The 26,215-nt window shown below is 46.9% G+C and overlaps 1 protein-coding gene across 1 annotated transcript in view; it reads left to right on the top strand.

Annotated features, from left to right (window-relative positions):
- Positions 1-4,845: 4,845 nt before the first annotated feature.
- The window catches only part of LOC121008435 (RING finger protein 112-like), a 112,141-nt gene continuing 90,771 nt past the window's right edge, over positions 4,846-26,215 (top strand). Inside the window, exons 1-2 of the mRNA XM_040440981.1 lie at positions 4,846-4,880; positions 24,934-24,998. The gene's annotated coding sequence lies outside the window, so the exon portion shown is untranslated. The remainder of the gene's footprint in view (positions 4,881-24,933; positions 24,999-26,215) is intronic.

Raw genomic sequence — 26,215 nt, 5'->3', positions numbered from 1 at the left:
AATTACTGTGCCGCAGTATTAAAGGGCGGTATAATATATCGCCGTCTGCATCTTCTTGTGGCCATGTGGTTCCCTCCATAAGTTCCGGGATCCCTCCATACTATGAACTTAAGGGAATTTTGCTTTTAAAATGTATTAGGGTTAAAACCAGATGGGCCAGACATGGTGGACGGATCAAACATGGCAGCTGGGTTATTGCCATAAGGGACAGGAGCCTTAAAAGTAGCTGCCATATAAGATGGCGACCAAATAGGGGCTGTTGCTGGTTATTTGACCGCCCGGGGTCAAGTAACAACTTATCACAAAGGAGTCTAATCAGTTATCGGAATGAACCACACAAATCACTTCACCAACTCGACCCAAATTCATCGTAGCTAATACAGTCTTTTAGCGAAAAAATTTGTCTGCGTCGTTTATGGTAATCATTTATGGTCAGAGCTATGACGGCATTACCAGACAAATCTCTCCACCAACTGGACCTAAATTCATCATTTCTAGCTACCACACTCATGTGGAACCCTCCATAAGATCCGGGATCCCTCCATACTATGAACTTAATGGTATTTTGCTTTCAAAATGTAAAACCAGATGGGCCGAACATGGCGAATGGATCAAACATGGCCGCAGGATTATTGCCATAAGGGACAGGAGCCTAAAAACTAGTAGCTACAATATAAGATGGTGACCAAACAAGGACTGTTACTGGTTTGGGGTAACGACATCTCAAGGGTTAAAAGTCCACAACCGCCATTTCCGCCAGGCGTGGATACTAGTGCCAGGTGTCTGCTCTTTAAAAAAGCAGACATCCGGCTGCCATGGCATCTGCTGCATGTTCCAGTGGGCACCAGTTTCAGATGCCAGGTCACCAACATAAATATACTGACGTCAGTCGGAAAAGGGTTAACGTCCAAGCCTTCACACTGAGTGGCCTCGGTATACCTGATTTATAGTGATCTGTGAAGAATTAGTTTGTCACAAGTCGAATTTCATGTTGAAGATCGGCAAATCGGCCAAATCATATTTTTCTAATCTTTGCTCATCTCTAATTTTCATCAGACTCGGCAGGTGGGGCGTGCAAATCCTTTAGGCATAGTGAAGGAAGGACGCTCACTGGCTGCCGACTTCCTTACTGCGCCGGCGCTAAATACTGAACAGCGCGAGATTTACCATGCACTCAGGGAAGGAGGATGCGAATGCTGCCTGGCCCTGTCAATCAAGACTTGGATGGAGGAGACAGAGGTGGGAGAACGGAGCCTCTAGGAGGAGCAGGAGAAATGCCCCTCCCCCCTCCGCTCCTAGAGGCTAATTTGCATATTATAAAAGTTACATTTATGGAGTAACGGGGGCATGGATAAAACTAGGAATAGGCACATCGCTAATGTCAGCCAGTTTAATTTAGGTATTTCTGGTGACAGAACCCCTTTAAGGTAATAGAAGACCATGTATGGTAAGTGATGGGAACATAAGGACCTAAACACATAATTAATTTATACAAGATTTTTTTTTTGATGGTCTAAATCTGAGAAATCCCAAGCTAAACTAAAATCTAAAGAAAAACATATTCCATTTTTGGTTTTATGGCATTTGACACACGGCCTTTATTGTGTTGAACCAGACCTGATCAGATGCGTCTGATATCTGAGGATCTAGTGGGATGAACTCAAACAATTCTTCAGAATTTCAGCTTCAGTTCTTCTGTGATTTACGGCACATGACCAGCACCGTGAGCTGTGTATATGGGACCATGCTGTAAGCTTCATGGCCTCCTGTCAGCCACAAGTGTTTTCCGTATGTAAAGTATGGAGGACTCGGTGGAATCTTCTATTTGTGTCCTCTTCACTATATAAACTTCAGTTGCTCGTCATGTAAATCAGCTGATTTACCATTGAAATTGTGTCCGGTTTTCTGTTACATCTTGCAATAATGCAAATCTAAAAAGTCATACACTGCTGCAACTACTCGGGGCAGAACTACCGCCGTAGCGGCTGCTAGGGGCCCGCAGAAGATGGGGGCCTGGGCCATTTATCATCAGTGTGTGTGTACACTGACAGGCGAGGCCCCAGCAGTAATGGATGACAGACACAGCAGCCAGACTCCAGCCCGATATTCCCAGTGACTGGTGTGATGTATTGATGTCATCTTGCCTACTGGACTGAGAAGGGGAGCACACAGGTCGGTGATCATCCCTGGCCTATGCGCTCTCCTACCCAGCCTAGTAGTCAGGATGATATTACTGTCTCACACCTGCTGATGAGGATAGCATGATGTGCTCCATTCATCGGGAGAACCCCGTATTGGTGAGTAGTATTCTAACGGGTCAGTAATGCTGTCATTAGGGCACTAAGGAGGCATAACTACTGTTTGGGGAGACAAAGGGTGCTGCACTACTGTAATGGGAGCACTAAGGGGCCATCAATACTGTAAGATGACACAACTACTGTGTAGGGGCACTCTTGTTTTGGGGCACTCTACTGTAAGGGGGCATTAATGGCAAAGATCAATATTTGTAATGCGCTTTTCACGGGGACTATTGTGCAGGAATATTTGTGTGGCCAGGGCGATTCCCTGGAAAGTCATGGCTGCCATATAGGCGCTCAACTCCAACACACAACACGCCTTAGGGTCAATTTCATAGGAAGCCAGGTTGCATACTTTTGGAGGAAACTGGAGTTTCAGAGGAAACTCAGGCTATCACTGCGAGAACATACAAACTCCATGCAGATGTTGTCCCTGCTCAGATTTTAAACCAGGACCGATGTGCAGCAAGGCACCACTGCTAACCACTGAGCCCAGGGCCGTCTTTAATATTGATTGGACCCTGGGAAAAAATTTACTTGGGCCCCCTGGATCCCGCCTTCCCACACCTTAGCAGGCAATCACGCCCTCCACCACAACACACACAAAAAAATCCACACACCTGGTAGAGTCCAGTGAATGACTGTAAATACTTCCAGTTCTGAAGACTCCAGCGGCTCAGGATCAGTGCTCTGGGCAGCTGGGCTCAGGCTGCAAGTGGGCACCGCTCTGCAGGAAGGAGACCGGGGCTCGGCTCACCCTAGTGTTACAGTGCACCCCAGCACCCCACAGTATGCAGCATAGCACCCTATAGTATACAGCAACCCACAGTATGCAGTATAGCACCCTATAGTATACAGCACCACACAATATGCAGTATAGCACCCCACACTATACAGTACCCCAAAGTATATAGTAGAGCAGTATAGCAGCCCACAGTATACAGCACCCCACAGTATACAACACCTCACAGTATACAGTAGAGCAGTATAGCACCTCACCGTATACAGCACCCCAAACTATACACGATACAGCACCCCACACTATACAGCCCCCCACACTATACAGTACAGCAGTATAGCACTCCACACTATACAGCACCCACAGTATATAGCCCCCCACAGTATACAGTACAGCAGTATAGCACTCCACAATATACAGCACCCACAGTATACAGTATACAGCCCCCCACACTATACAGGCCCCCCACACTATACAGCCCCCCCCCCCACAGTATACAGGCCCCCACAGTATACAGCCCCCCACACAGTATACAACCCCCCCACACAGTATACAGCCCCCCACACAGTATACAGCCCCCCCACAGTATACAGCCCCCCCACAGTATACAGCCCCCTCCACAGTATACAGGCCCTCCACAGTATACAGCCCCCCCACAGTATACAGCCCCCCCCACACACAGTATACAGGCCCCCCCACAGTATACAGCCCCACACAGTATACAGCCCCACACAGTATACAGCCCCCCACAGTACACAGGCCCCCCACAGTATACAGCCCCACAAAGTATACAGCCCCCCACAGTATACAGGCCCCCCACAGTATACAGCCCCCCCACAGTATACAGGCCCCCCACAGTATACAGCCCCCCACAGTATACAGCACCCCACAATACAGTAGTTTACAGTATATTAGCATAACAGCCCCTGTCACCTTTTTTTGATGTAATCTTCACAAAAAAAGCTCCACAGTTAAAGGGCTTCTGTCTCCCCACTAAACCTTTTTTTTTTTTTTTGCTTACTTATAATCCCCACACTGCGATTTATGCCTACATAATCAAATTAATCATTTTGGTCCTGTAGATTTTGTTTAAAACATGCTTTTAAAATATGCAAATTACCTTGCTACCAGCAAGTAGGGCGGCTACTTGCTGATAGCAGCCGCATCCTCCGATCCTAAAGACGCCCCCTCCGCATTGTGATTGACAGGGCCAGGAAACGGAATCGCTCTCTGCTGGCTTTGCCTGTTAGCATTCAAAATCTGGCGCCTGCGCCGCAGCCGTACCTGTCTTCAATCGGCGCAGGCGCACTGAGAGGCGGCCGCTTGCTCGGCCGCTCCATCCTCAATGCGCCTGCGCCGATGATGTCACATCTACACCCGGCGCAGGCGCATTAAGGATGGAGCGGCCGAGCGAGCGGCCGCCTCTCAGTGCGCCTGCGCCGATTGAAGACATGATTTATAATGCACACAGCATTATAAATCATTAGTGTCACAGTCCGGGAACCACCTCTGCTTCATGGACTAAGGATCTTCCATCAAATTCTAATGTGTACATTGGTGGTAACGAGCCCCTCCCAGTAATCGCTCAGTTTAGTCCACGATATTGGATTGGATGTTTTGAGCCTGAGTTTAATGTTTCTGTTCCTTGAGCCTCTCGCTGTCACTCATGACTCCTCCATTAAACTTTCTTTCTTGTTGAGGGGAAAGCCCAGACGATAAGCTCAGTGCGTCACTGTGTGCACAGGGTGTGACCACCTGGATCGAACGCTCCTATTCCTGTAAATGTTGTCAGAGCAGTTATACAACATATCAGAGACGCAGCAGCTAAGAGCAGGACCAACCCTGTGAGTACTTGGAATTACTAATCTGGGGCCCCAAGGGACCAGGGCTGACAGGATTATCAGGGTAGGGGCAGGGCCGGTGCAAGGACTTTTGCCAACACAAGCGAAGCTACATTTTGGCGCCCCCCCCCCCCCCTCTCGCAGCTCATCTGGCCCGAGTACAGTCTGCAGCAGCTGGCTTCTCCTCTGTGTGGTCCTGGTATCTTCTCTCTGCTTCAGACAATCGCTGGTTTGAGGACCGTAATCTCGCCCTCTAAAACGCACCTAGGTTTTAGAGGAGGATAATAAGAAAAAAATATTTTCCATTACACCTCAGGTCAGACCAGCAATCAGACCCCCAATGTTAATTAGACCTCAGATCAGCCCCCCATGTCAGTCATTAGCCCCCCCCATTTCAGCCATCAGCCCCCCATGTCACATTTCTCCCCCTCCATGTCAAATCACCCCCCTATGTTACATCAGCCCCCCATGTCACATTTCTCCCCCTCCTTTTACATAATCCCCTCTGTCACATCACCCCCATGTCACATTTCTCCCCCCATGTCACATTTCACACCCTCAATGTCACATTTCTCCCCCTCCACAACTCACAAGTAAGTGATAAAAAAAAAAAAGAAGGTCCATTTTTCTGCCCCCCCCCCCCTTCAGGGTGCGCCCTAAGGCAGCCGCTTGGTCTGCCTTATGGTAGCACCGGCCCTGGGTAGGGGCTTCGAGGATAATTTGAGGATAAAAGGATGAGGGGATGTGTGTAGTCAGAGCGGCAGCATTTCATGTCTTCGTGAGTTATAAGTCTCAAGGTTTTAGTAAAAGCTTGTTCAGACACTAAACTCCAGCTCGCGGTAGAAGGAAGAGGAGGCAGATTTAGGGTCCATTCACACGTCCGTAGTGTATTGCGGATCCGAAATACATCCGACCGGCACCCCCAATAGAACTGCCTATTCTTGTCCGCTATTGCGAACAAGAATAGGACATGTTCTATTTTTTTCCGGAGCCGTGGACCGGAAATGCGGATGCAGACAGCATCCATTCCGCATCCATTCCTGCCCCATAGAGAATGAATGGGTCCGCAACCGTTCCGGATAATTGCGGAAAGAGTGCGGACACATTTTACGGACCTCTGAATGGAGTCTTATAAGGGGAAGACACAGAAAATGATGCTTGTCCTTTCTTTCTTCTGTGACTACCCTTTGGCTGAGATTTACGAAGACTTATGTAAGAATAGAAAATGATGATGTCGTATTATGATGACAATGGGGCGGGTATTAGCTGGAGGGGGTGTGAGTGTGTAAATAAATGTCTCTACGGGGTGGGGAATTTGAAGCTAACAATCAGTATGTAAGGGTACGACCACAGAGCGCGGTCGTGAGCTGTTCGGAGCGCGGACGGCTTTGGTCCAAAACTGTGCAGTCAAATAGGTATTGAAGACTTCAAACACAAGGATTTTTTGTGTGTTATTTCTAGTACCACTTACGGTAAGCTGCAGTCCCAGAAAAAGGGAGTAGGTCCAATCTCCCTATATTATAAAAGTCTATACATACAAGTTTGGGTCCGCGCTGGAAATTCACATGTAGAGAATGGTTCAAAAGCACTGGTCTGTAAGGAGTTGTTTCTCTCGGTCTTTGGCTCCAACCCCCACGATCTCTGAACCGAGCAGCATCCAGAGCTGATGTTATTCCTTTAAATTAAACATGAACATAGGACAGACCCGCGAGACAGGATATTCGTAATAATTTATTGTACTTACAAAATTTCTTCTTTCAATATCACACATAAAATATGCAAAACTCCTGCTTCGTCTGGGGCCTCCATTAGTTGGCCACATGGTTCTCAACTGCTGCCAGCCAACGGCTCATCACGACCACGCTGTATGGTCATACCCTTACAGGTTAATGTGTCTTCGAATCTCTGCTCCCCAGGACACATACAGTACTGTGCAAAGGTTTTAGGCAGGTTTGGGGAAAATACTGCAAAGTAAGGATGCTTATAGAAATAGAAGTATTAATATTTTATTTTTATGAACGAAGAAAAGAGAAGTCTGAACCCAATCAGTATCTGGTGTGACCCCCTCTGCCTTCACCATCACTTCTTCTAGGTATATATATATACACACAAACCTGTATATCGCATCAGTACTTCTAGGTACACTCGCACACAGTTTTCAACAAACTCAGCAAGGAGGTTCCTCCAGGCATCTTGGAGAACTAAGCACATGTCTTCTGTGGATGTAGGCTTGCTCAGATCCTTCTATCTCTTTCAGACAGGATGATGTTGAGAGCAGGCCTCTGTGGGGGTACAGCTGCCCTTCCAGGACTCCTTGTTCTTCACAGCGATGAAGATAGTTTATTGGCTGGATGTTTGGGGTCGTTGTCCTACTGCAGAATAAATTTAAACTATTGATACTTCTATATTTAAAAGAATTCTTACTTTGTTGAATTTTTTTCACACCTGCCTACACTTTTGCACAATACTGTATGTATGTGCATCTGCATGTTTTTGGTATTTTCTCAGTTTCATTTATTTTGTTTTTGTCTGCTATTTCCTTCTTTCTAGTTCACCTGTCTCTTCTCTTTTCTCCCTTCTATACTATTTTCTAGTAATCTTTTCTCTTGCATACTGTTCTGTCCTGTCAGGGGTCTCTCTGCAGCCTCTACATATTGCTCTGTCCTCTCGGGGGTCTCTCTGTAGCCTCTGCATACTGCTCTGTCCTCCCTGGGGTCTCTCTGCAGCCTCTGCTTTCTGCTCTGTCCTCTCGGGGGTCTCTCTGCAGCCTCTGCATACTGTTCTGTCCTCTCAGGGGTCTCTCTGCAGCCTCTGCATACTACTCGGTCCTCTCAGGGGTCTCTCTGCAGCCTCTGCATACTGTTCTGTCCTCTCAAGGGTCTCTCTGCAGCCTCTTCATACTGCTCTGTCCTTTCAGGGGTCTCTCTGCAGCCTCTACATACTGAAATATCCTCTCAGGGGCATCTCTGAAGCCTTTGCATGCTGCTCTCTCCTCTCAGTGGTCTCCATCCAGTCTTTGCTGTTATGACTAGTGCATGTGGATCCACTGTGCCAAATACTCAGGGGATCAGGGACACTAGAGTAGAGTAGCAAATGAATAAATCCTAGTCAGGAACAAGCTGAGGTCAAAGTCCAGGAAGGCAACTGTCCGTATACATAAAGATAGCAAAGTAAAGCAGACTAGCTGGACTTGTATTGATGAGGCAGACATGAGAGAGACAAGCAGGTATTTATAGGTTGCTGATGAGCTAGTCAGTAGCTGGAAACCAACACACAGAGCAAGGAGAGAAAGGGTATAAGCACTGCAGCTCTGAACCTGAACTAAGCTCCTGTTCACACACAAACACCGGAAAAACACATAGCGAGTGGAGCAGCGTAACATCTGCACAGTGCTCTGTCCTCTAGAGACCTCTCTGCAGCATACTGCTCTCATCTCTCGGTGGCCTCTGGGCAGCCTCTGTATACTGATCTCCTCTCAGTGGCCTCTCTGCAGCCTCTGCATACTGCTGTCTCCTCTCAATCTTCTCTCAGCAGCCTCTGCATACTGCTGTCTCCTCTCAGTGGTCTCTCAGCAGCCTCTGCATACTGCTTTCTCCTCTCGGTGGTGTCTCTGCAGCCTCGGTATACTGATCTAATCTCAGTGGTCTTTCTATAACATCTACATACTGCTCTCCCCTCTTAGTGGCCTGTCTGTAGCCTTTACATCTGGTTACTGGTCTGTCCTCTCAGCAGTCCCTCTCCAGCCTTCACATACTGTTCTTTAACCTAAAGGGTCTCTCTGCAGCCTCTGCATACTCACTCTCATTTATCAGGGGTCTCTTTCTGGCCTCTGCATGCTTCTCTCCTGTCTCAGGAGTCTGTTTGCAGTTTCACTCCCCTCCTTACATGTCTCTCCCAGAGCACATACCCTGCTCCCAGTCAGCATAAATCCCCATCTCCTTCTCATTCCTCTGTGTTCTACAATGTTCTTCAGTCTCCAATGCTGGGCTGTCTGTTCATGTATGGGCTGGGTACACACAGCTTTTTGGCCCTTCTGTAAGGGGTTCCAACAAGTGTTTATTAACCATAATGTTTCCAGAACACGTCCATATTAATCACCTTTTTAAAGTGCCCTAACCGTGTGCTGACATCATGTACAGAGCTTCCAGAAAGCTTATCAAACAGACAAAGTGACAAAATGTGCTGATTTACCCACTGAAGCTTTACTTTGAAGCCTGAAGTCCTCAAAATCATTGATAAAGAGATTAAAGAGAACTGGACCTAAAACAGATCCTTGTGGTCTCCACTGTTCCCAGTACAGATCCTTGTGGTCTCCACTGCTCCCGGTACAGATCCTTGTGGTCTCCACTGCTCCCGGTACAGATCCTTGTGGTCTCCACTGTTCCCAGTACAGATCCTTGTGGTCTCCACTGTTCCCGGTACAGATCCTTGTGGTCTCCACTACTCCCAGTAGAGATCCTTGTGGTCTCCACTGCTCCCGGTACAGATCCTTGTGGTCTCCACTGCTCCCGGTACAGATCCTTGTGGTCTCGGGTTACATGATTGATGGCCGTCAGAAGGTTCACCCAGTGGACAGTAAAAGTTATGCACCTTCCTTGCCCGTGTTTGCTAGACCACGTGTCTGTGGTCTGATGTATCTTGGCACCAACACTGCGTGCCAGAGATATATTAACTTGCCGCTGAACGTGGCTATATAGTTCAGGCATGCCCTTCTGGAAAAAATATTTCCTTCCGGGGACCTTCCATTGCGGTGTGCCAATGGCCACAAATTTTCTAAAGGCCCCTGAGGCCACCAATTTATATGGCAGAAATTGGCGGGCTAGCAGTTCCGAAAAGCCAGCGGTCAGCCATTGGGCAAGAAGGTTAACCGGGTGTCATCAACTTTTTACGTTCGAACATTTGGGCCACGGAAGCCTGCCTTTTGCCAGATGAACCTGACGATGGCACGGTAGAAGGTGGAGTAGAGAACAAATGTGAGGAGAGAGGAGAAGGAGAAGAGGCAGGACGTGGAGTGTCGGGAGAGTGGCTTTGTGGGTTCTGACGGTGTGGCTCCCACTGGGCTCAGTGGTAGAAGGCCAGGTGCCTTCTTAAGGCGGTCGTCCCTAGTTGAGTGTTGGGCTTACCCCAACTTATGCGTTGACAGCATAGGCTGCAGATGGCAACACTATTATCAGCAGCTGGCACGTTAAAAAAAGCCCACACTGTGGAGCAATGTGTCGGCGTCCTGGGAGCACCAGATGTGACTGTGCATGGTGGATTGCTCGCTCCAGATACATTTGCAGTCTGCTTTTTGCCTCCTGTGCACTGCGAGTTCTGCCTGCTTCTCCTCCCTATCTGCTGCTCTGTCTCTCCCTCTGAACTCCCCTTCTCTTCCTCTCGTGGGCACCCACGTGACATCCATAGACACGTCATCATCGTCACCTTCACCACCACTGATATTAGAGATCTCGAAGTAGGCAGCAACAGCGGGGACCATCCTTGGGCTGATCTGGGTACTGTCGTCAGACCGCTGGGTGGCGGCCGTTGCTACCTCCTCTTCCTCATCCGATGCCAAGAATGGCTGCGCATCGGTAAGGTCTGGGAATGGATGGGATAATAATTCCTCTGACTTGAGGGGAGGGGCTATGGTGGTGGTGTTTTTGGTGGTGCACACAGCAGAGAGTGAGGAGGGTGCAGATACAGAGGATGAGGAGGGTGCAGAAGCGGAAGGCTGAGTGAGCCACTTAACCAACTCTGGTGCGCCCTTTGAAGTAATCGCACGCGCCTTCTCCAACTTCCCACTTAGGCTCTGGCCTGGTGCACCTGGCCGGCCCCTACCATCCCTGCAGAACGACCTGCCTCTTCCTCTGCCTGTCATTTTCTAAATGACCCTCTGCATAAGTCTGTAGAGAAGAGCAGTATTTGTGGAAGCAGTTGTATCGTAGGCCACAATCAGTATTTGGTGGAAAAAGGTATATAGCAATAGCACCCCTCAATCAGGAATTTGTGGAAGAAGGTATATGGCACCCCTCAATCAGTATTTGGTGGAAACTGGTATATAGCACCCCTAAATCAGAATTTAGTGGAAGAAGGTATATAGCACTGCTCAATCAGTATTTGACAGAAACAGGTATATAGCACCCCTCAATCGGCATTTTGTGGAAGCAGGTGTATCGCAGCCCTCAATCAGTATTTTCTGGAAGAAGGTATGTGGCACCCCTTAATCAGTATTTGGCGGAAACAGGTATATAGCACCCCTCAATCAGGATTTGGTGGAAGCATTTATATAGCACCCCACAATCAGTATTTTGTGGAAGCAGGTATATCGCAGCCCTCAATCAGTATTTGGTGGAAGAAGGTATATAGCATTAGCACCCCTAAATCAGTATTTAGCGGAAACAGGTATATAGCACCCCTGAATCATAATTTTGTGGAAGAAGGTATATCACACCCCTCAGGCAGTTTTTTGGGGGGCAACAGGTATATCACACCCGTTGCAATTAGTTACTCCAATAACGCTTGTCCCTCTATATAGCTGCAGTATCTCAGCAGAACCGCACACAACTGCCGCACAATACAAATGCACTATAATATGTTTTCTATGTTAGAAAGTATATTATAAGTATATCGCACCCCTCTGTGTATCACACCTATCGATAGCACACCTATACCAGTCCTTAAAAGGACTTTTGTGGCCCTATTTGATAGTGTTTGGTGTTCCTAACAGCCTGTCCCTGCTCCGCACAGCAACCTCTCCCTACACTGGCAAAACACTGAATGTAAAATGGTGGCCAGATCCGGTTTATTTATAAGGTAGGGGGTGTGTCCATGTGCTGAAACATCTCAATTGGCTGTCCTGTACCACCTGATGGATGGGTCATGGGTCAAAGTTCGGCGCAATGCAAAAAAATATGGCGCATGCGAATATCACCATATGTTCGCATGTTCGGCAAATCGCAAATGCGTAAAGTTCACTGCGAAACAACCGCCGGGCGAACCGCAAGGCCATCTCTAGTGTCTTCCATACCAGAATTTGTGAATCATTTACAGAAATGACTATAATCTGAGGTTCACTTACCATCAAGATCCACACACGGTTTCCTTCCTGGATTTAACACTGTGTGGAATGGAGGAGGAACTAATAGTCACTTTAACTCATAGAAAAGCAACAGCAGGTAACACAATCTTACACGCTGCCAGCTCACACCCAAAACACAACAATAAAGCAATCCCCATAGGCGAATTAACGTGCGTTAAGCGCAACTGCTCCGATCCTACCCAATATGAGAAGGAGGCAGAAATACTGACCCAATGGCTAAAAATGCGCGGTTATACAAATTGGTCCCTACGCCATGCCCCAAAAAAAGTATCGGCCTTGTTAATAAAAATATCAATAAAAAAGCTGAGTCGCAAACAGCAAGATTTAAAAATAAACTGTTGCTTATTCTCCAAAGCAATCAGTTTAATCAGATTAAAGATATTGTTCATAAATAAGATTAAAAACTCAAAGATGGTGGCTCACCTCAGGCGGGGTTCTGGATAAGGTGCTACTAGCCCAAAGTAGAGGAACACCCCTCCTCTAATGGCGTATGTGAAGAAAAATCAAGATTAGGGCGAGCACTCAACACTTGGACCAATAGAATAAGGATAAAACATTTATTAAATCACAATTTTAAACACGTGTACATTTCAATAAAATAAGGAGATAAAATACATAATAACAAATACCACATATAGGGATAAAAAAGAATTGTGACGGTCACTTTTTGGGAAACTTGATGAATGCTATATAAAATCTAACACTTGTAATAGGGCAACTGATAATGGTCAGCCAGATCGATTGGATGCAACCATGGGCATATGTCCCATGTGTAGATGGATTAGTCAATTACTAGTGCTGGCTTATGTTCGCGGCTCCAATAATAGTAACGTAGTGGAGCGGCTGAATCCAACAGTTGCTCCTAATGTGTGAACACAAGTAACAATGTCCTTCAATAGCAGTAGTAGGTAGTGCTGGCTTGTGTATGTAGTTCAAACAATTGCTCCTAATGTGTGAACACAAATGTTACGACACTCACCGCCAGGTAGATGAAGCCGCCGTTTAGTGAATAAGCCCCTTTCTCCAGAAATGCAGTTTTTAATCCAGCCGATCGTCAAACTCCCGAATGGAGCATACGAAGTGGCAACTCCCGATCAGCAATTCAGTCGAACTCCTTCCACAGCTAGCAATATACGAAAGCGCTGTCCCAATAATAAATCCCTCCACAAACGAGACCAAGCTCCGTCTTGAAAGTCAAACAGGAATCAATTTTATTGAGGGCTACCCACCCGTATTTATGCAGGTCTCCATCTGGTGGACACGCCCCTAGGGGACCAGAATGGAGACTGACACAGGACAGACATGCAGCACTACAGAGACAATACATCCCCCACAATGCATCATGGTCTCCTCCTCTCTGCCCTGGAGACACCCGAGGAGTAATCCCATTATCTCTCAAGACAGAGGGTAACCACAATACACATGTGGAGACAACAGAACAGACATCACCATTTAAACATACAATGTCACAACCCTTTTCAATACACAGACATTTAACATCCCAAAATGGCACGCATTAGACCAGGAGTTCAAGTTAGTTTAAGTCCTTTGTGAACAATGAGGCCATTTGGGTTAACTAGCAGCACACTCTTCTCCTGGGTGGCCGTCCGTTCAGTAGTTCCAATCGGTATTTGGGGAAACACACGAACAGGGGCATACGGGCAGGAAATCCAGCGAAATTAAGGCAAACAGACGAACCAGCAATATAGGTCTATACAGATGGATCTGTCACACAGCTCCCCCCTTGTGGGACACTCCGGCAGACCCGGCTTGACCCTTTAGCGGGTCAACTTGGGGATGACCGGACTAGGAGGTAGCAAGAACGTCGGTTTGCCGGGACAATCCATCTGCATTCCCATTCTGTTTACCGGGTCGGTAGCTGATGGTGAAGTTATACGGTTGTAAAGCTAAACTCCACCGCAGCAGTCTACCATTGTCTCCTGAGACCCGGTTAAGCCAGACAAGGGGATTGTGGTCCGTCACAAGGGAAAATTCCTGTCCATACAAATAAGGGCTTAACTTTTTCAATGCCCAGACCAGGGCCAAGCATTCCTTCTCCACTGCCGCATAACTCACTTCTCGGGGTAACAGCTTTCTACTGAGATATGCGACAGGGTGCTCTCCTCCATCTTCCCCGACCTGGCTCAGCACAGCCCCCAGTCCATACATGGAAGCATCTGTATGGACGAGAAAACGTTTGTTAGGGACTGGGGCAGCCAGGACAGGGGCATTTACAAGAGCCTGTTTGAGTGCTTGAAACGCAGCTTCACAAGCCGGAGACCACAGGACCTGCTTAGGGAGATTTTTCTTAGTCAGGTCAGTCAGGGGCTTAGCAATAGTGCTGTAGTCTGGGACAAAGCGTCTGTAATACCCTGCTGTCCCTAGGAAGGCTAACACCTGGGTCTTAGTGACAGGTGTGGGCCAGTTAGCTACTGCCTCTATCTTAGCCGGCTCCGGTCTCTGGCTCCCACACCCCACTCTGTGACCCAGGTATTGCACTTCAGCCATGCCTAGATGGCACTTCTCTGGCTTCAATGTCAGGCCAGCAGCCCGAATTTTGTCCAAAACTACCCCTACATGTACTAGGTGTTCCTCCCAGGACCCACTGTAGATCGCAATGTCATCCAGGTATGCACACGCAAATTCCTGGAATCCATCGAGAAGTCTATCCACCATACGCTGAAAGGTAGCCGGGGCATTCTTCATCCCAAATGGCATGACCTTAAATTGGTACAAGCCAAATGGGGTGACGAAGGCCGACTTGGGGATAGCATCCTCGGCCAGGGGAATCTGCCAATAGCCTTTACACAGGTCTATGGTGGTCAGATAGCGTCCCCTGGCAATACGATCTAATAATTCGTCTACCCGGGGCATCGGGTAGGCGTCAGTGGTGGTCCGCTCGTTGAGCCGCCTGTAGTCTACACAGAACCGCGTGGTCCCATCTTTCTTAGGCACCAGGACTACAGGCGAAGCCCAAGGACTATCGGAGTGTTCGATGACCCCAAGCTGGGTCATCTCCTGTATCTCCTTCCGCATTCCTTCTCGGACTGCTTCAGGGATACGGTAAGGGGGCTGTCGCAGGGGGTTCTGTCCAGGGGTCTCTACCTTATGTACAGTTAGGGTAGTGTAGCCAGGCTCTTGGGAGAACGTCGCCTGCTTCTCCCACAGAAGCTGTCTTGCCTGTCCCTTCTCTGTGGGGCTTAATCTATCCCCTAGCTGTACAAGACTAGTAAGGTCAGTCTGGGAGTCCCTCTGTAACAAATCGGGTAAGGGTAAACTCTCTGTATCGTCTGCAGCAGGGGCACATACTGCAGCGACATCCTCCGGTCTCTCCTGATACTCCTTTAGCATGTTCACATGAAAGGATCGCTGGATCCTTTCATCTGAACAGCTGGCTATGAGGTAGGTAGTATCACACACCTGAGCTACCACCTTATACGGGCCCTGCCAAGATGCTTGCATCTTGTTCGCCTTCACAGGTTTGAGCACTAGCACTTTCTGCCCAACCTGGAAGACTCGCTGCCGGGCACCCCGATCGTACCATCTCTTCTGTCTCCCCTGGGCCACCTGGAGATTCTCTCTTACCATCAGGGACAGTTTCTCCATGCGGTCCCGGAGTTCCAGGACATACGGTACTATGGGGGTCCCTTCCTGCTCTGTCTCCCCCTCCCAGTGGCCTCTAATGAGATCTAGGGGTCCGCGGACCCTCCTCCCATAGAGCAACTCAAAGGGGGAGAACCCAGTAGATTCCTGGGGCACCTCTCTGTAAGAAAACAACAGATGAGGCAGGAATCGCTCCCAGTCTCTGCAAGTGTCAGAAAAGGTCCTCAACATCTGTTTGAGGGTGCCGTTAAATCGCTCGCAGAGGCCGTTAGTCTGTGGATGGTACGGGGAACTAAGTATCGGTTTAATGCCGCACACCCTCCACAGTTCCTGGGTGAGCACAGCGGTAAATTGGGTTCCCTGGTCAGAGAGAATCTCCTTAGGGAACCCGACCCTAGTAAAAATTCTAACCAGGGCATCAGCAACTGTCTCTGCCTCTATATTAGACAACGCTACTGCCTCTGGATAGCGAGTGGCATAGTCCACCACGGTGAGAATATACTTCTTACCGGATGGACTAGCCCTGGCCAGTGGACCCACAATGTCAACGGCTATGCGGGCAAAGGGCTCCCCAATGATAGGCATAGACATAAGCCTAGCTCTTGGGTGGTCCCCCCGCTTTCCTACCCGTTGACAAGTGTCACACGTACTACAATATATCCGCACAGCCTGATTAAAATTTGGCCAAAAGAAGTTCTGCATGATCCTATAGGCTGTGCGACGGGACCCTAGATGTCCGGCCAATGGAACATCATGCCCTATCCGCAGAATCTCCTGCCGGTATTTTGCGGGCACCACCAGCTGTCGATTCGGCGGATGGGCAACACTTTTCTGGGACGGTTTAGGGAACCTATATAACCTGTCCCCCACCCATTCATACCGCTCCCCATCTACTCCTACCTCTCCAGTATCTGCTCTGTCTCTATACTTCTGGAGAGTCGGATCTGCCTGAGTTTCCCTCCCAAACTCCTCTGGGGAATCCCAGCTAGCAAAGGTCTGTCCTAGGGTATCAGTCGGGGAATCGGGTCTTACCTGGGTCTCAGCAGCAGGTGGGCTGGTTCCAGCAACACGGGTCTGGGCCCGGGTAGTCACTGGGTTGACATCAGCAGGTCCCATTGGAGCATAAGCAGAAACCAAAGGGGCCAGGTCATTCCCGAGCAAGACATCAGCAGGCAAGTCTTTCATAACCCCCACATTCACATGTCCAGAGCCCACTCCCCAATCCAAATGAACCCGGGCAACAGGTAGACGGAACACGGCGCCTCCTGCTACCCTCACTGCCACAGTATTTCCAGTGTGTTGGTGTTCCGAAACAAGGTTCTTTTGGAGCAGGGTCATAGTGGCTCCGGTGTCTCTCAGACCAGTGACCACTTTGCCATTTAGTCTAACGGTCTGCCTGTGTTGCTGCCGGTTATCCTGCTGGGCTGCTTGTACTGGATCCGCCTCATGTAGTATACCCCAAAATTCCTCCTGCTCAAGACAGTGAGCGGAAGACTGGGGTGGCTGCTGATGTCCGCCGGCTGGTTTTCTCCACGACTGCGCTTGGTTGGTATTGTTCAATGGGCACTCCGGTCTCTTGTGCCCCAACTGTTTGCACCCATAGCACCGGATAGGCTGAGAGTAATCCCGGGCGTTGAACCGAGCTGGCTGAACATAATTGTTCGCTGGTGGTATTGTGGGGGTGCGTTGCGCTGGGGGGTGATACACAGTAGTGGTTGGAGGTGCTGCCGGTTTGTACTCCACTCGGGTAGGGACCTTGGCTGCTGTCTGGTCTAGCCTCCGTGCATCTGTGTATTCATCGGCCAGACGAGCAGCTTCAGGTAAGGTAGCGGGTTTGCGGTCCCTAACCCACTCTCTGACTCCTGCAGGTAACCGATCAAAGCAGTGCTCCAACAAAAATACTTGCAGCACCTCTTCCCCAGTTACCGCTTGACACCCTGCCATCCAGTGGGCTGCGGTGCGGTGTACCCTGCATGCCCACTCCACATAAGAATCGCCAGCCTGCTTGTTAGTGTCCCGGAATCGCCGCCGGTACGCCTCAGGGGTGACAGCGTATCTGGCCAAAAGGGTATCTTTTACTGCCCGGTAACTTGTAAGTTCCTCCTCTGGGATGGCCCGAAAAGCCTCACTGGCCCGGCCGGATAATTTCCCAGAGAGGATAGTGACCCATTCCTCTGTGGGTACCTGGTGTAAGGCACACTGCCTTTCAAAATCGGCCAGGAACCCGTCAATCTCTCCCTCTGTTTCCACAAAATGTCTAAATGCAGCAAAAGGTACCTTTCTCCTTCCATTATTATTATGGGGTACCTCTGCTGCTGCAGCTCCTCTTCCCTGGAGCGCCTGTTGTGCTGCTACTGCTGCTTGCACCTGGATCACAATATCTGCTGCAGGGTTGGGGCCAAAGTGTGCCAGCCTTATCTGGACTGCCCGGTTAAATTGTACCTCCTCGGGTGTTAAATCCAGTATGCCAGGCACATTAGCTCTCTCCGTTCCCTGTGCTGCATCCATCTCCAATAATATAGAAATAATCTCTCTCTTCTTGAGATTACTCGCTGATCGTCCTCTGCGTTCCAATATATCTTTAAGGGTAGCACGCCTTAATTCCTCATACTGCATTTCCACCCTGGGATTTGTAGCTGGCCTTCTGGGCGGTGGGATTCATCCCACCGCTGCCACCAATTGTTACGACACTCACCGCCAGGTAGATGAAGCCGCCGTTTAGTGAATAAGCCCCTTTCTCCAGAAATGCAGATTTTAATCCAGCCGATCGTCAAACTCCCGAATGGAGCATACGAAGTGGCAACTCCCGATCAGCAATTCAGTCGAACTCCTTCCACAGCTAGCAATATACGAAAGCGCTGTCCCAATAATAAATCCCTCCACAAACGAGACCAAGCTCCGTCTTGAAAGTCAAACAGGAATCAATTTTATTGAGGGCTAGCCGCCCGTATTTATGCAGGTCTCCATCTGGTGGACACGCCCCTAGGGGACCAGACTGGAGACTGACACAGGGCAGACATGCAGCACTACAGAGACAATACATCCCCCACAATGCATCATGGTCTCCTCCTCTCTGCCCTGGAGACCCGAGGAGTAATCCCATTATCTCTCAAGACAGAGGGAAACCACAATACACATGTGGGGACAACAGAACAGACATCACCATTTAAACATACAATGTCACAACCCTTTTCAATACACAGACATTTAACATCCCAAAATGGCACGCATTAGACCAGGAGTTCAAGTTAGTTTACGTCCTTTGTGAACAATGAGGCCATTTGGGTTAACTAGCAGCACACTCTTCTCCTGGGTGCCCGTCTGTTCAGTAGTTCCAATCGGTATTTGGGGAAACACACGAACAGGGGCATACGGGCAGGAAATACAGCGAAATTAAGGCAAACAGACGAACCAGCAATATAGGTCTATACAGATGGATCTGTCACAACAAATAACAATGTCCTTCGATCACGGTAGTAGGTAGTGCTAGCTTTTGTATGAGGCTCCAGTAGTAGTGACGCAGTGGAGCAGCTCAATCCAGCAATCGCTACTGATGTATGGACACAAATAACAATGTCCTTCAATAGCGATAATTCAGTCTAGTAGCCGTACACATTCTATAGTATGCTGGGTCGCATACAAACTGCAGCGGTAATATTCCTACCTTCCTCTTTAATCGATAGCGAGGCCGTCTCTGTGGACGTGTGCGGTGGATACGTTGCAGGTGGATAGACCCGGCGTCTGGATGGTAACTGTTAAGGTTCGCTGTCTCCAGATCTCGCGGGATTAAGGAAGCAGTAAGTGTCCTAGACAGCCCAAAGCGCTGTTTGGCAGATTCTGTGCTTGGCGTCCTAGAAATCCATATTCTCCGATTTAGATTATATTTGCATGGCCATGCATAGAGTGCGGAGGTCTTTCTGTGACAGGTGTGCGGCCCAGACGCGTTTCGGGAACTCCTTCCCTTCGTCAGTGGTACTGCAACACCTGTCTTACTCCGCCTGTTATATCCACATCTTGCCTGAAATCCTGGATCATTAGATTGACTACAGCTGAAGTAAATCACCTGCGTTTTTCCTGCGTTTTTAGTGCGGTTTTTTATACACATATGCGTTTTTTCTTGCTATACGTTGCTCATAATATTCTACATGTCCTACAGAGGTCCAATTTGTAGTTACATATTGCTTGAAAAAGATATACTCATTATATTGTATAAATAGCACAAAATGGTATCATTTTACTGCAACAACAACATAAATAGACACCATTGATAAAACCTAGCTTGTGCACTGTCCTATATAATACAAAACACAAATAAAACCACAGATATAAAATATATATATATATACATTTGAAATCTAATATGTTTACCAAATATACATATACGTTTAAAATCTAATATGGTTACCAAATATAGGAAAATATGTAATCTATGTTTTGGATAATGTGAATGGTGCGATATCTCAATGAAAGACAATTATCAAACATTACATAAAACATCTTTAAAAATGTAAAAATATAAAAATATAAAAATATATATAAAAAAGGTTGAGAGAGAGGTCTGCAAGCCCATTTTTAAAAAACGCTCATTCAGGTAGATATCAGATGTACAGATATTGGTGGTTGGGCCAGTCCCATACACATCTAGCCAATGAGATACAGCCCAACCACCAATATCTGTACATCTGATATCTACCTGAATGAGCGTTTTTAAAAAATGGGCTTGCAGACCTCTCTCTCAACCTTTTTTATATATATTTTTATATTTTTATATTTTTACATTTTTAAAGATGTTTTATGTAATGTTTGATAATTGTCTTTCATTGAGATATCGCACCATTCACATTATCCAAAACATAGATTACATATTTTCCTATATTTGGTAACCATATTAGATTTTAAACGTATATGTATATTTGGTAAACATATTAGATTTCAAATGTATATATATATATATTTTATATCTGTGGTTTTATTTGTGTTTTGTATTATATAGGACAGTGCACAAGCTAGGTTTTATCAATGGTGTCTATTTATGTTGTTGTTGCAGTAAAATGATACCATTTTGTGCTATTTATACAATATAATGAGTATATCTTTTTCAAGCAATATGTAACTACAAATTGGACCTCTGTAGGACATGTAGAATATTATGAGCAACGTATAGCAAGAAAAAACGCATATGTGTATAAAAAACCGCACTAAAAACGCAGGAAAAACGCAGGTGATTTACTTCAGCTGTAGTCAATCTAATGATCCAGGATTTCAGGCAAGATGTGGATATAACAGGCGGAGTAAGACAGGTGTTGCAGTACCACTGACGAAGGGAAGGAGTTCCCGAAACGCGTCTGGGCCGCACACCTGTCACAGAAAGACCTCCGCACTCTATGCATGGCCATGCAAATATAATCTAAATCGGAGAATATGGATTTCTAGGACGCCAAGCACAGAATCTGCCAAACAGCGCTTTGGGCTGTCCAGGACACTTAATGCTTCCTTAATCCCGCGAGATCTGGAGACAGCGAACCTTAACAGTTACCATCCAGACGCCGGGACTATCCACCTGCAGCGTATCCACCGCACACGTCCACAGAGACGGCCTCGCTATCGATTAAAGAGGAAGGTAGGAATATTACCGCTGCAGTTTGTATGCGACCCAGCATACTATAGAATGTGTACGGCTACTAGACTGAATTATCGCTATTGAAGGACATTGTTATTTGTGTCCATACATCAGTAGCGATTGCTGGATTGAGCTGCTCCACTGCGTCACTACTACTGGAGCCTCATACAAAAGCTAGCACTACCTACTACCGTGATCGAAGGACATTGTTATTTGTGTTCACACATTAGGAGCAATTGTTTGAACTACATACACAAGCCAGCACTACCTACTACTGCTATTGAAGGACATTGTTACTTGTGTTCACACATCAGTAGCGATTGTTGGATTCAGCCGCTCCACTACGTTACTATTATTGGAGCCGCGAACATAAGCCAGCACTAGTAATTGACTAATCCATCTACACATGGGACATATGCCCATGGTTGCATCCAATCGATCTGGCTGACCATTATCAGTTGCCCTATTACAAGTGTTAGATTTTATATAGCATTCATCAAGTTTCCCAAAAAGTGACCGTCACGATTCTTTTTTATCCCTATATGTGGTATTTGTTATTATGTATTTTATCTCCTTATTTTATTGAAATGTACACGTGTTTAAAATTGTGATTTAATAAATGTTTTATCCTTATTCTATTGGTCCAAGTGTTGAGTGCTCGCCCTAATCTTGATTGTTCATAAATACTTGGCCATCTTGGAAGATGATGCTTCGGTAAAGGGGCTGATACAACAGGGATGTGATGTTATTTATAGGAGACCCCCATCGATAGGACAAATCTTATCACCCAGTTTATTCCAGTCCACAAAAACACACAAGGCTCCTCGGCTACAAAGTACCGGCTTCTATAGATGTGGTTCACATCCTTGCCGTACGTGCGGACATGTAGTATTCAGTAAACAGTTTTCAGACGCAGATGAATCTTTCACAATTAGGAATTATATCTATTGTAATACTACATTTGTCATTTACATGATCCTGTGTTCTCTTTGCAATAAAAAATATATAGGTTGCACATCACAAAAACTAAAAACCTGTATTTTAGAACATCTTAATGACATCACTAATCCAAAAACAAATGGGAACATATCAAGTGTATCCAAACATTTTTTACAGGCACATGAAGGTTCACTAATGGGGCTGCAAGTGATTGGTATGGAAAAAATAAAAAAAACGTCTAGGGGCGGCAATGTCAAAGATCTACTGCATAACATGGAGGCGTATTGGATATTTCAATGCAACACAATAGCCCCTAACAGTTTAAATGTGTGCAGCCAGCCAGTCGGAGGGGCCACACGTGAGGTGCACGGTGGACCGATGAGGGGCCAGTAATAACACAGTTCATCAGTTTACTCCCGGTTAGCAGAAAGCCTCCCTGGGCCGGCAGCACAGTGTTGAGGTGGACGGCACGAAATCCTCCGGGGCACGCTCTGTGGTAGGAAGCATCAGCCAAGATGGAGGTTGAGGTGCCCTTGGTGTTAGGGGTGCTTAGGGTGCTTGTGGCGGCTGAGTCCCTTGATGGTTTTTGTCGTGATGCCAGTACCGGTAATGGTGGTACAACCATAGGTAGTAATAATGAGGTAGACAGTGGTGAGATGCAATCCACAACTTTTACTGTGGATGTCTTTTGGTTGCAGCAGTACAAATATGCAGTCTCTGGATGGTACAGAGTTAATTCTGCAAATCCACTGTTTTAGGCTGTTTAGGTTTCTTGGTTTTGGAGCAGTGGGTTACTTCAATGTCAGTGGAATCTTCTGGTGAGGTGGCCGGAGGCTGTGGTATCCTTCACCTGAATATCCCAAAGGTCCTTTATGCCTGGTTCACGGCTTTTATCCTTTGAATTAATTTGAATCTGCCCCTTTCTTGACTAAAACTTCTCCTTAGAGCTGACGTGCTGGATCTGCACCTCTTCACTCTCTCAGTGACGATCTACTCACTGATCTCCACACTGACCTGTGGTCTCCACTGAACTAATCTCCACTAACCCGTCTCACTAGGCCTGACCTGGGTATATATAGGACCTGAACTTTATCCCCATCTAGTGGTGGGATGTATAAATTGCACCTAATAGGCCTGTTAACAGGGATTTTGCAGATACACAAATGCAAAGTTATACCATACTGTACAATGCAATAGTTAAGATCAAAAAGGTACTTTAAGCAGTGGCCACACACACGGAGTGGGACGCTGCATGTGAAGCGTGAAATAATGTATCACTACTAACCCGATTGGCCTATAAAAATAAAATATAATATTTAAAACGCCCCGAGGTCATTCGCCATTGTACACGACACACAATTTAATTTTGGAATGTATCTTGTGAAAGATGTATGGGGCATAGATGAATTGCTGTACAATGTCATGGAATTCCGTATAGTGGCCCCGATATGCTGATGTGCCTCAGTGGGCCCTGCCCGAGTCATTTCCCAAAGCTATGCATGTTTATATATGCTCATGTAACATCCCCGTTTATAAAGGGCAATTTCCTTTTTATACTGAGTTGTGGATGTTTGGATTTGCCTCATCAAAGTTTGATAACATTTGCAACTGGGGGTCCGATGTTCTGTTGCACATTTATTTTATTTTATATGACATAGTTTTTATGTGTAATTGTGAACCGCAGGGGTTAAATGCAAGGAATAGCTGATGTCACAACCACCTGTGTGGTAATGGCAATTCCAACCTAGTTGTTGGAGCCATCTTCATTCCAGGTATATAAGGCCGCTTTCACACGGGCGAGTTTTCTGTGCGGGTGCAATGCGTGAGGTGAACGCATTGCACCTGCACTGAATCCGAACCCATTCATTTCTATGGGGCTGTTCACATGAGCGGTGTTTTTCACGCATCACTTGTGCGTTGCGTGAAAATCGCAGCATGCTCTATATTGTGCATTTTCCACGTAACGCAGGCCCCATAGAAGTGACTGGGGCTGCATGAAAATCGCAAGCATCCGCAAGCAAGTGTGGATGCGGTGCGATTTTCACGCACGGTTGCTAGGAGACGATCGGGATGGAGACTCGATCATTATTATTTTCCCTTATAACATTGTTATAAGGGAAAATAATAGCATTCTGAATACAGAATGCATAGTACAATAGCGCTGGAGGGGTTAAAAAATTAAAATGAAAATTTAACTCACCTTAATCCACTTGCTCGCGCAGCCCGGCTTCTCTTCTGTCTTCATCTTTGCTGTGCACAGGAAAAGGACCTTTGATGATGTCACATGGTCCATCACCATGGCAAAAGATCATGTGATGGACCATGTGATGAGCGCAGTGACGTCATCAAAGGTCCTATTCCTCGAAGAAGAAGAAAGAAGAGATGTCGGCTACGCGGGCAAGTGGATTAAGGTGAGTTAAATTTTTTATTTTTTTAACCCCTCCAGCGCTATTGTACTAGGCATTCTGTATTCAGAATGCTATTATTTTCCCTTATAACCATGTTATAAGGGGAAATAATACAATCTACACAACACCTAACCCAAACCCGAACTTCTGTGAAGTACCAAACATGCCGATTTTTCTCACGCGCGTGCAAAACGCATTACAATGTTTTGCATTCGCGCAGAAAAATCGCTCATGTTCCCGCAACGCACCAGCATCTTTTTCCGCAACGCCCGTGTGAAACTAGCCTAAGATTAATAGACTTGCATCTGACACATACCATGATTAAGATCTGAAAGATCGAAGTCCATGTGAAGAATTGTATTCTTTTAAATGTATGGAATAAAGATTGAAGACTTTTATTCTTCTCAGTGCTGGACGTTTCTTGTTGTTTTCCTGGATTATACTACGGACTGGACCGGGTCCTTGCACGAGAGGTACTGTGGGGAGTGCTGGCTTACCTTTTTGACCTTTACTCTCGCTGCGACCCCCTTACTCTGCTGCGACCTGTGCCTGCACCAGAAACATTTAGGCCTCTGACACTCCTCTGTGCAGGGCCTGGCACTTCTCTGTCTGACATACTGTTTGTTCAACTAAATACTTAAATAAAAAGGAAATTAAACCACACAACAGCTAATAAGCCCTTTTGTTTTCCCGCTAATACACACAAAATAGGGCTTTAGAACATATAACTGCACCGCTGAACGACAAATAGACCCTTATTTCTTTCCACTAATACATGCCACAGAAGGCTTTAGAACATATAAATGCACCGCTGAACGGCAGCACCGCCCAAATCCCAGCGTCTGGGGTATCTCTTGCCCCTTAGGAGGTTTCTACAAAATATGTCCCGCTTATAGTGCAAGTAGTCGTGACGCCAGTTGCAGTTAAGCAACGAGGACATGGAGTCCCCTTTGTAGATGGTAGTGTCGGTACCCAAGGTAGGATTGCCAGAGTGGTGTAGGGTGACCTACAATGTCCCTGAAGGTGTTGTGTGCACATGTCATGGTGCTCCTACCTGGATATCCTTGGATCCAAGACGTGGTTGGACGAAGTAAGTGCAAAGGTGTGATTAACTAGGTAGAATAAACAGAGTCCAGACTTGTAGTAACGTTGAACACAGCTTTACTTGACATAAACGGTAATCCAAACAGTTTCCAGACTTTATCTTGGTCATCAGCAGGTATTGGCTTAACTTCTGGCAGGCATACACTTCTGCAAAAATCTCAGCTCTGCTATGCTGTAGCTTTTTTAGCACTGCTATGCTAGCTGAAGTAAATTGGAACTTTTCCTCTTCTGCTGGAACTTAGCTTTCTGTAGTCTGTATCTTACTTTAATCCTAGAAACTTCTTCCTGCCTTTGAGTACCTCAAGCTCTAGCTTGGATGAAGGCAATGCAAGGCCAGGAGAGGACAAGCAACCATGTAGAAACTCACAGGCAAGGTCTGTCCAGACAGGACAAGGCCTTCTGCACGGCTTCTCCCCAGGATGGGGAAGGGGAGACTGACGATCACTAACTCGACTCCTCCTCTAGAGGGAGAGAGAGAATGGACAATCCACTTCATTCCCTGCAACTAGCACTGCCATACTGCCGCCACCTGCTGGTGAACCAGGGAGGTGGCGCTGAACGGCAAATATATTTTTCTTTTGCCACT

Source organism: Bufo bufo, chromosome 7 (genome assembly GCF_905171765.1).
Source record: "Bufo bufo chromosome 7, aBufBuf1.1, whole genome shotgun sequence".
Lineage (NCBI taxonomy): Eukaryota > Metazoa > Chordata > Amphibia > Anura > Bufonidae > Bufo > Bufo bufo.
Note: the sequence above shows the minus strand (reverse complement) of the source record. Positions and strands in the feature narration are given on the sequence as shown.